General features: G+C 42.9%; 1 long non-coding RNA gene across 2 annotated transcripts; it reads right to left on the reverse strand.

The window, feature by feature from the left end:
- Positions 1 to 23: 23 nt before the first annotated feature.
- LOC118227222 lies at positions 24 to 8619 on the reverse strand. Of its 2 annotated transcripts, XR_004765211.1 has the most exons (3): positions 7903 to 8618; positions 248 to 517; positions 24 to 123 (listed from the first exon to the last, which is right to left on the reverse strand). It is a non-coding gene; the product is annotated as an uncharacterized LOC118227222 (long non-coding RNA). The 2 variants fall into 2 exon arrangements; XR_004765210.1 differs by lacking the exon at positions 24 to 123 and having other exon boundaries at positions 180 to 517; positions 7903 to 8619.
- Positions 8620 to 11630: the final 3011 nt, after the last annotated feature.

Consider the following 11630-nt stretch of genomic DNA (forward strand, 5'->3'; position numbering starts at 1 on the left):
GGGACGGTGGGGTGGGGGGGGGGGTCACTCAGAGAAGTGGGGCGGCGAATCCGTCACAGAAGCCCAAACGAAGTGTCGTCAGAAACATCGGGAGCGTCTCTCACGCTCACAGCTGTCTACACCCTTGTCGAGGTCCAAAAAAAAAAAAAAAAACAACAACAACAGAATTCCGCCAATCCGTTTGGAAGTACGTCAGAAGACTCGATCGCACCAAAAAATAAATAAATAAACAAATAAATAAAATCACCGCTGGCGTCTTTTGCGCCCGAACGCAACACAGAAGGCGGGCTCCGAGGCAATCCAGGGGGGAGAAAGTGCGGTGCTCGGTGTTCCTGTATCCTGCATGCTGGCGATTACTCTCCCCACCCGGTGTTTGGGGGGGTGCTCCTGCACCCTGGCAGGCTGGGACGAGGCTGCAGGCTCGCTGGGGTCTGGCTGGGCTTCATCGCTCCGGGTCCAATGAGCCGCAGGCCTGGCTCACTCGCGGAGAAGCATCGCACACCAGCACAGAGCAAATCTGCAGCGACAGGAGACCAAATCAGCCCAGGTCAGAATGAACAGGAAACAGAAATCAGTGCAACGACACATCAGTCCCTGTTGAAACGGGTGAGTGCCACTTATGGTTCCACATAAATGTATTGCTTCATTACTTATTGAAGTGCACTGTGTGAGTGAATCCTTAAGAGATTTTGTGTGGATCAAACCATCCTCCTGTTAGTACAACAGAAGGGTAGTTTGATCCAGTTTGCTAAGTCCTGCTAAGTTACTGACCATTAAAAACACTTCAAGAAAATCCAATTAAAAAGCCATTCAGCTGCAATGCCAAAATGTTATACAAAACAATCTTCTAGATTTACATCAATTGAACAATCAGGAGAAAAGGCAGATGCCAAAAAAAAATACACCAGACCACTAGCCTCCATGAAGGAATGGTACTGGCCATCCCCAGAAACTGAGGACCGCGAGGGCAAAGCTTTATTTTAAAAAACACGACAGTACGCTAACACAGATCCTGAGCCGCTGTTCATCTCCCTCTCTGGGACTCGTTTCTGCCGCAGCTTCTGGCCCTAGCGTTGCGTCACGCCTTTCCGCCAAACCGCCACCTTGAAGGTTAAGTGAGATTGGGAACCGTGCCAGGCCGTAATATCACTGCTCAGCTCGCCCGCTCGCCCGCCCGCCCGCCTGCCCGCCCGCGCTGGCGTTCCCCGACCCCCCTCCCCCCCCGGGCCCGTCTCACGCCATCCTTCCAGCACTCGGTTTCCGCGACTGGCCGACTGACCGCGGCGGGGCCGAGGAGCGCCAGGGCTAATCCTCCGCTGGCGTGTGACCGTCGTAAGACTGGCGTGACAGTCCGCGCCCGCGATTAAATTCCTCCGCTCGCAACCGAACCTGCGTCGCTCCTAATCGGGTGATCACCGGGACACCAGCCAGCTCGGACGAACACTGCGTCTCACAGTTAGCACGTTTTTATTATTTGCCCTGATTCTAAGGGGCTAATGAGGCTCTTTATCACACATCCTATGAAAGAAGCTAACCCCAAGCATCACAAAGTTGATCATACATTATTTTGGGCAGGCCTTAAGTTGCTTTGTTTTATTAAAAAGCTCTTTTTGAGACCTACATTGATTATCGAGCCCATAGTCACTTCCTGTTTATGACTGTCTCTGATTGGGTTACCTGGGTGCGCATTGGAAACAGAACTGAACGGGGGGTATTAAGGAGACTATAATCGGGCACCTATAAAAAGTAAAGGAAATCCCAGCCTGTGGTGCCTTTGCTGACCTACTTCAAGGACCATTCTAGACTTTGGTCTGTATTCAGTAAACATTTGTGTCCTTAAATGACAAGTAAACTAAAGTATTAACTCTAGTACTTTTTCTTCTCAAACTCAGTTTGGCAAGAAAGTTTAGGTGATCACCAAGCTTTGTTTGGGAAGAAAAAAAAATATTGATTAGTTCTTCAAAGTATGAGCTTCAGTTGCAGGTTTCATGCAGGTACAGGGCTGAAAAGGTGACTCAGAAAGAAATATTTGCTAAATCAGCAAGATTTTATATTTGCAAAATTATCTTAAAGACATATTTGTAATACAAATACACTTTGCTCTAATATGTGTTTGTTAAGCACATGTTAGAATGATAGAAAGTACTGCATACAGTACATAAATAAAATGTATGGTATAACTACATTAACAGAAATGAAATGAAAGTGTCCAAATAGTTGCTGTTTCTAAGTACACTGTAACAGCACGTCCTAGCGTGCACTGGTTTCCACACCGAGCGTACAAACTCCTGTCTTAACCTTCCGCAGGTCAGTGGGCCACGTGTTGCTTACTGTATTACGGTAATGGGAAGTGGCCCTGGAGGAGAGCTACCGTACGCAGAACGGACGCAGGGGCCCGTCACTGAGCTAAAAGGACCTGCCCTGCTAAATCACTCATCTTCCAAGCCTGTTATCTCTGTACGCTCGACCATCGACACTTGACTGGAGAGGGCATGTTTAGCATGTTTAGCGACTGGGGTTCCGGTCCCAGCCTGAGTCACGGAACAGGAGCAGGAACCGAGCGTCTGAGAAAGAGGAGGGAGAAAGCATGGAGCCTGGAGCGATATGGTGGTGGAGGTGGTGATGGTGATGGTGGTGGAGATAGAGGTGGTGGTATTGATGGTAGTGGTGGAGGTGGAGGTGGAGGTGATATTGATGATAGTGGTGGATATAGAGGTGGAGGTGGTGGAGGTGCGGTGGTGGTGATTGTGGTGGTGGTATTGATGGTAGTGGTGGAGACAGAGGTGGAGGTGGTGGTGGTGGTAGTGGAGGTGTGGTGGCGGTGGTGGTGGAGGTAGTGGTGGAGGTGGTGTGGGTGGTGGTGATACTTGCTATGGAAGCCTCCCATTTCTGTCTTTCACTGCGATAACCCTCAACGCAAAAATAAGTAATTTACATAGAACGTCCAGAAGTCTAACGCTTGTCAGGAGATCGTGATGAGTAATTAAACTTCCCTTTGTCTACTTCCCCAGAAATCAAAAGGACCCGTCTGAGCTCATGTGAAAAGCAATCACTCCATCTGCGGGTGTTAATTTCGCTCTTTCGCCACAGGCTTAGTAAGAAGACACCATGGGAACGACGGGGGCAGAGGTAATAAGTGTGTACCGGGTGACGCCGAAAAGCTTATTTACCCTGACGAGTGGGCAGGCTGTTCAGCGGTGTGTTTTTTTACTACCGGTCTTACACCAGGTATATGAGAATGGCAGATGACTGGGATTAATTTAGAGTGATGTGTGTGAAATGGGGGGCGGGGGGAGGTGGGGGGGGGGCAGCACACTGCGTACACAGTTTTTGGGCAACATTACACACAAATGTCACAGTAATGAGACGAAAAAAGCAGGAAACAAGGGAAGGATTTACAGAACAGAGCTTAAAAAAGGGACTGATTACAGATTGATGAACTGCAGCTTGGGTTCCAGGTGCTAGAGCTGCACACATAAACACAATCCAATAAAATCACATCCCTTTAAAGCTGATTTCCAATAATCATTTTTGGAAAAAGCTGAAAACTTCTTTCTTTCAGTCATTATTCACCAATCACGGCTCATCTCATACAAATCACAAGGACACCATCATACACTCTCCTCAAACTGTATCTCACACACTGATTCAAGGAAAGTAAAAATTAAAAAAATGAGCATCATTACCATTAAAAATACCACCTTAAATGTAAGAAATTGGGCAAAAAGCCTACAATCTCATCATTCACGTCATATTATCCCTTCAGTTTCTATTTCCAGTTTGTCAATTATAACTGCAAACAGCATATACCAATTAGTCACGGCTATGGGTTTGAAATTGGTGGCTAGGGCCTAGTCAACCTAATGTAAAAACAATTTTACTGAAAAAAATTGCAAGAAAATTCAAAACTGCTTCTATATCTGTGTTGTAACAGACAAGCTTATACCTGCCACTGCAAGTAACATCGATGGGGAAAAATACAGATAAAGTACAGATAAAAGTAATACAGATAATACAAATTAATAAAGGTCTGTTATTTCACAGCGTATTTCAAAAACGTCATTTCTTCGGGCAGCTCGGCGGAGTGATAAATTACACGCGGCTCTGTAACCGGTCAAAAACCACGGACCGGAGCGCAGCTTCACTGACCGTAAAGAGTAGAGAATCGTTCGTTTTATTGACTCCGAAGAGCTCGTGTAAAACCGCACGAGGCTCCCTGCTGAGAGAACGCAAACGTGATTTATGGCACTTCTGGAGCGTTCTCTCTCGCCCCCTCACACGCACGTGTGCAAACCAGGACCTCTCTTCCTGAAGTTGACATTTTCAGGTTTCATGCACATATGCATTTTATGTATTACAAAAGTGAGGTCATTTCTACATGATAAAAACCAAAAATGTATAAAACCCACCCTTTAATAAAAGATGAGAGTCTACACTTTAACCAAGTGTGAATTGTTTGATTACAAAAATCTAAAATTGTGGAGTACAGAGCCAAATCAAGAAAAATACATAAAAATGTGTTTGTCCCAAATATTATGGAGCTCACTATATATACACATATATACATGTGTACATGTATTCACACTCAATAGCCACTTTCTTAGGCCTTTCTCTGAATTCTGGGCTGAGGCACAGTAATCTGGAGACACCGGACACACTCACCAGAGCTCACCGAGCAATGAGATTTCCAGCTGAAAAAGCAGCGCAGGCCGTTTTGAGTTACCACTCGTCCGAGGAAATAAATTTTATTAAACACTGACACGTCCCGGCCCGCCGCGCTCCACCCCAGCCAAGGAAAGCGGTCCAGCGTCAGCGCGCGCGCAGCAGAATGCTCGGCGTTAAATCAACTCCAACGGACACCCGTAATTCAGAGCACCGGCGGATAGCAGGCCAGACCGAATCGAACGCAGTCCATCAGGGTAAGATGCACTCTATCCGATTTGATTCATCGCGGAACACGTTGCAGTTTATCACTTTCGTGAATGGCAACTTTTTTCTTTTTTTTTCTTCTTTTTTTAATTAAAGAGAGGACATCCAGGGCCAAGCGTGCATGTGCCACACCTTTCAAATCCTCCCGTTGGGGAGGTTCTGAACCTGACGAAAGGAACTACAACTGGACAGATTATCATACCGCATCATAATTGTCCTTGTGAACTTTTATTTTATTATTCTTTTTAATTTGTTGGTTTTTTTTTTTTTTCAAAGAAAATTAAAGTAAATTATTTTAACTTTTTCATTGTATTTGTTTTAATTGTGTTTTGTAATCTCGGCACCATTGTAAATGAGTGTGAATTCACTCAGTGTGTCTTCCAAGAATTAAATAAAGATTGATTGATTGATTGATTGATTGATTGATTGATTCATTGACTTACTGATTCATTGGCAGCCCCACAGTGATGCATAGTAGAGGTGAAATGATACATTGATCCCAACTGATGTATCGGTTCAAAGGTCAGCAATTCGATCCCATCGATACAACATGCGAAAATCAATCAGTATCGTTATGAATCATAGCAAAATATTAAAATATCCATAATTTTGGATATTTTTTGCTCTGTGGTTTGCTCTGTAACAACGCTGCCAGCATTATAGTTTACATTTCAAACTCGACCTCTTCACCATTCACACTAGTGTTGTCTTTCCTTCTGCTCAACATGATGCCACTCTCAACCCCATTTTGGTTGTTTGTGTACATTGTAGTATGACTGTGTTAGCTGGATCATATCAATATCCATCGGTTCTTATTACATCAGATCGCATCGTAGCAAAATGTGTGATATTGCCAAATATCGAAACGTCACCTGAAAAATCCAAATCGTAGGCCTATCCAAATCGTAGGCGAAGCCTGAGGTTTCCACCCCAAAAGCGTATAATATTTTCTTAGCATCGCCAAGGGACGGGACGGTTTGGGACGTTTGGGTGTCCCGTCTCGCACTAGCGACCCACCCCCTCCCCCATTAGCCAATCAGGCATCAGCTCTTTGGTTGCCAAGCTGCACTTGCTCCAGCGCTGGACTGTGCAGGCCTTGCCGCAGAAGTGCACTGTCAGAAGCAGCACTGGCTGACAGTGAAGGCCTCAGACGAGAACGTGCGCATAAATGGACAACTGAGGGTGCATCGAGCTTCGCGGCGTCAGCATGATTAGGCATTCCAAACTGGGGGGGGGGGGGGAGGGGGCCATATAAATAAAAAAAGGAGCTGAATTTAATCCTAGCTGCTGAATTTTGGACAGATCTGGGAGCTCATGAGGGGGGAAAAAAAAGAGTATTTTGAGCTGAATTAATAATTATTAGTCCAGTCTTGAAGAGATAAATAGACGGATGACTTTTACTAGAAAAAGCTGCCTAACTGTATGGTTCTATGTTGAAAGTAACACCCCTTAGAACTGTATCTCTAAAATTCTAAATGTGGGTCAAAAATAACAGCAATGTTTTTTGTCACTCGTTTGCTGGCTCTCCTACTACAGAGAGCAACTCAGTCAGACTTAGGACCTAGAAAGAGAACTACTTTGGTTTTATCTGAGTTGTGGAAAGTTCCCAGAAATCCAACTATTAATATCATGAAGACACTCAAGAAGGGTAGCTATTTAACTTGAGTCACCGGGTTTCCTAAGATGTGGAGCGCACCAGCTGTTTAGAAGTGAAAAGGGATATTGCGTTGATGAATAACATGGGCGAGCAGTAGGACATAAATTAAGAATAAATACAGAACAGGAACTTAAAGGCGTACTGCAATCCTAAACGTTTAGTATACTGCTTGTGTTCCGTTGGCACTTTTTATGGGGTCTGGAACAATGTAACATGTATGGTGCTCTTAGGAATCTATCTGAAGAGATTAAACTGTATTGCTCAGGTACAGTTCTACAGAGCAACCATATTACTGGTATTCCTCGTTGTTATGAATAATTACACTTTAATATGATTGACAGACGCTCATCTTGTTGAATGGTTCGGCAATTATGTTCATTGTATCATATATATTCTATATTCAGGAAGGCAGGCATGCATGTGTACACGCGCAAAAGGGAAAAAAACAAGCTTAAATACAGTTGAATCATCTTCCTATATGATATATGTCGCATAAACGAGTATTTTCGCCAAGTTTTAAGCAAGGACACAGTATATATAGCTAGTATCTTCTTAGACTGCGAGAATCATTTGTCTGTCACTGTTGTATAAAACAGCCATTAAACCTTACACTAACGGTAACCTTTCTATTCACAGTAAATATTTAGTATTTAAACAAATAGTGCTAATTATTTAATCAATATTAAGTACTATATTTTTTAAATAAGCAAATTGTAAATATTTAAATAAGTAAATATTTACAACAGTTAACTGTTTTCGCAAAATACTGAGAATCGTGTGTGAATTAGTGTATGTACGTCGTACAAAATAAATGAATAGCTACTGTAAGTACCGGGATCATGTTTTCAGATTTACAGCGTAAAATTCATGGATTCACGACCTCTCTGCATCATGCGACACGTTCAAAAGAACATATGTATCATTTACTGTGAATAATATGTCACAAAATTACCGCCAAGTCAGTTCTTAAACTGCACCAATTGCAGTTGCTGTTTATAAATGGAATGACATGCTTGGTTAGTATTTCATTATTTATGCAACACCGTGTTATCCAGCCAGCAAAACAGACAACACGAGAAAATAACAAAAACATGATGTAGCCTAGACCGCCAGCTCCTGGCATGACAGAGGCGGCATCTGCAAGACCTCGTTTTGCTTCACACGCACAACAAATCGCCTACTTCCAACAGCAACCTGAAAACGATGTACCTGTTATGCAGGTAAACCCCAGCTACAAGACACTTATATACAGAGGACAGGGCAAATGGCGACTGAAAAGTTAACAAACAAAACACTCGACGGACAACAAAACTCACCGAATCAAAGCGCGAATAATTGGCAGCCCAGATGTGTTTCGGTTACATCCAACTCTTGAGTCATGTGGATAGGATCTTGTTGGATAATTTTCTTTTGTATTTCTTTTTTTTAACCAACGAATACGGGAGTTCGGAAGAAGTGACTACATATCGAAGGAAACTCTACTGGAACATCTTGGGATCTGTTGAAATGAAGTGTTATTCAAAAGTAAGACAATCCAATCGTTCTTGGTTTCCCGTTCTCCGTCACAATTTCCAGTTTACGCAATGACATGTTCCTCGCAGTTTTTTTGTTATTTTTATTTTCGCTTTTTTTTAGCTTGCTGGTATTTGTTAATGAGCCACGGCAGTGAGCCGTCGACTCTCCACCTGAGTGTCAGTCCGGGATTAGTGATGTTTGAAGAGCTGCGAGGTCAAACGCCGCCCCTAGTGTACAGTCTTTACTGTTGAAGCAATCTCAGCAAACGCTCCCCCGCCGCGCTGTCACGCTGTCACGGGGTGAGTTGTGTAGCTGTACGGACGCGTTGTTAATATTTCATATTTCGCACAGGTACCGCATTCTGTTGTTTGCACGGACGATACAGTTGTCCCTGTTTTAATAGGGGTTTTTTTTTTTTTTTATTTACGCGCAAACATATTCCTGACCACGCGCCATATTTAGATTTATCATATTTTCTGTTCTTGCGTTCACTTTAAATTCCGGAACGAGTGCAAACGATGAATCAAAGCCACCTTACAAAAAGTCTATGATGCAAGAGTAACACGTGCGCTTTTGAAACACCATCTGCCCAATCCGTAATACTCCCTGAAGGAAAAAAAATATATAGCCTATATATTTTCTCTGAACATTTACTTCCATGTACTACAGTCTCTTATCTAAATAGAATTCATTAAAGCAACTACAAAACAATTCTGTAATCTACATTTATTATCAGTCTTATATTTTTATGAAACCAAATGCGCGTTGTTAAATCCAGCGCAACTGCTTCTGCGTAAACCATGACACATTCGTATTTATTCTTTTAAGATGTATTATTCATAGTTTTGACTATATTTGTGCATAAATCAAATAACCACTCAGACTGTTTTGTAGACGAACTATCCGATATTATATGCACGCGTAAGCGTCCTTTTAAAACTTCGCGTTATCATTTGATGAAGCAGATGAAGTCCGCAGAGGTCAACCTGACTTTGAAGTAATCTTTTTCATTTGATTGACAGAATGAAATATTTATCGTTTTACTGTATTTAAAACCCAGCCAGCCCCTCAAGGCAACTACAGAAGCCGGGTGAATGCGGCATATGCTCTGCTGATGGAGTGACTGGATAATTGCCTTTGCTTGCAGAGCGGCAGAAGTTCTCGGTATGAAAGAGAATCAATCATGGTCACGGACTATAATGCGTTGATTCAGTTAACCCTGTCGCGACCAAGTTTTTACTGCAGATTCAACAGTGTGATCGTCCTTCCATGGTGGTATGCACAAGTCAGCTATGGATGAATGCGTGGGGGTTGTAATCCGAGGTAAAGGCATGTTATGTGCTGAGCATTCCGTTACCCCTTATTTTGCCCCCTAAGCAGAATGACAGGGCAGGTTTGTGTGTTCATTCTGACATTACATTTTGGACTCTTTATTGTAACCTATTAGGCAATGCAAGCAATCCATAAAATATCAGGGTTGGGGTAAATTCAATGCAGTCATTTCACAAAATAAATGTAAATTAATGTCATGAATTGATAAATGACTACCATGATCTGTGGTTGAGGGGTTTTTTTTCAGGTGAGCATGACTGCAACACATTACAATGTTTGGCATTCAAGAACACCTCATAATTCGGCCCTAATTGTGTAATTAGTCACGTAGCTGTGCTTTTTTGGCAAATGATTGATGAACTTGGACTGCCAACAGCGACACCTGGAGGGTAACTGTGGAAATTCAGCCTGGCAGCCCTGATGGTCGCGTGATCGAGCTGAGCTTCAGGCCCAGTTTTTATCACAAGGTTATTGGTTCTGTTTCCGCACACTGCTGTCATACATTTATACTGAGTACTTGTCCTGAATTGTGGTAGCAATTGTAGCTGTGTACATGGATATTTTGAAATAAGCAAATTGTTAAATAAATTAATAGCCAATGTGACCAATTGTTCCTGCTACTAACAAAAAGGTCATTTGGAATCATGTTAGGACAATGCACTTCTTAATGTTCCTCATGATGTTTTATGTTCCTCAGTATACTTTTTTATGTAGCAGTGGGTCACTGAGTGCGAGTTCTTCTGTGCTCTTTGCCTAGGCAGTAATTACCTGCTGGCATTTGAGCACAGAGCCAATTACCTACCCAAGTCTATATTCAGTGGCCCGGCTTCAGTGAAGTATCTGCACCAGAACCCGGTTTGGCTGAAATGGAAATATACCAATGTTTGCCTTGGTCCAGTATGCTCATGCTATGGATTCCAAGATGATTTTCAGGTGCTGTTTTACACCTGAGAACAAACTGCCCTGTAATTTATTGGGGACATACAATCTATTATTTGCTATCAATCTTTTCCAAAAACTTTGTGATTTTTTTTTGATTATTATTAGTATATGTATTCATCAGCATGTTAACCTTTGAAATAAAAAACACTGTGTGCAAAAAAGATAAAACAAATACACTCCATTTCTATGCAGTTTTATTAAACATAGCCCATTGTGATTGGATGAAAATATCATCAGGCGGCTTTTACTGAACTGTCACTGTTACCGTTCACTGTGTTCCTCTAGTTAAACAGGGAACGAGCAGCATTAGCAAACTTGCTGATCCGTCTAATTCCTTCCCCTTGCAAAGTGCATCGCTAATGAACGATTAATTATGCAGATGCACAGGCGGTAAAACGGGACTCTTTCCAGTGGTCTCGCAAGCTGTGACACTGCTTCTGGGTCCTCACCTTGACACAGACCAGGTTCATCGCACAAAGCGTTCGCTAAACATCGCAGGTTTAGTGACAAGTCAATGGCACTCTCTAGCACAGTGGTCTCCAACCCTGGTCCTGGAGAGCTACGGGATCTGCTGGTTTTGTTCTCACCTTAAAATCAGCACCCAACTGAGACCCAAGACACCAGGTGAGTAGAGTTAACTGTGTAATCAACTGCTCTAATTGATTCACGAAGTGCAGAGTCACCATGAAAACCAGCAGACCCTGTAGCTCTCCAGGACCAGGGTTGGAGACCACTGCTCTAGCATATGAGTATTAGTGTATTATACTATGGCATGTAAAATACTATAGTAGTATAGCACTCTTTCCCCAAGGGAACTCAATGAATATATGTGACAGTTAAAAAAAAACAAAAAAAACTATGGCCCTGCTCATTAATGGCCCGTGGCTGTGGAGGGCGCTGTTATGAAACGAACAGAAACGGATGTGCTTCTGTGACCCGTGAAAGAGAGGTGACCTGTGTGTTTGTTTAGACTCAAAGCTCAATTAATCGGTGACCTTCATAAGGCTGCCAATACCGTGTATCGCTGCGGCCAGAAGCTATTTCCGGGCTGTTTCTCACCTCCATCGGCCATCTCTGGGCCAGCTCTGCTGAAATGCAAATGATTTAAAGGCGCGACTAATCTGTATTAGCATTATTTTTTCTTTCTATATTTAGTCTTGACCCAGTCGTTTGTGTTGCTATGAGCACAACCAGCCACTAGGGGCAGTGGTTTTAAAAACAGCTTTAATCAAACCTGCGACCTAGTGGTACAAAA

The sequence above is a fragment of the Anguilla anguilla genome, chromosome 5 (genome assembly GCF_013347855.1).
Source record: "Anguilla anguilla isolate fAngAng1 chromosome 5, fAngAng1.pri, whole genome shotgun sequence".
NCBI classification, from domain to species: domain Eukaryota; kingdom Metazoa; phylum Chordata; class Actinopteri; order Anguilliformes; family Anguillidae; genus Anguilla; species Anguilla anguilla.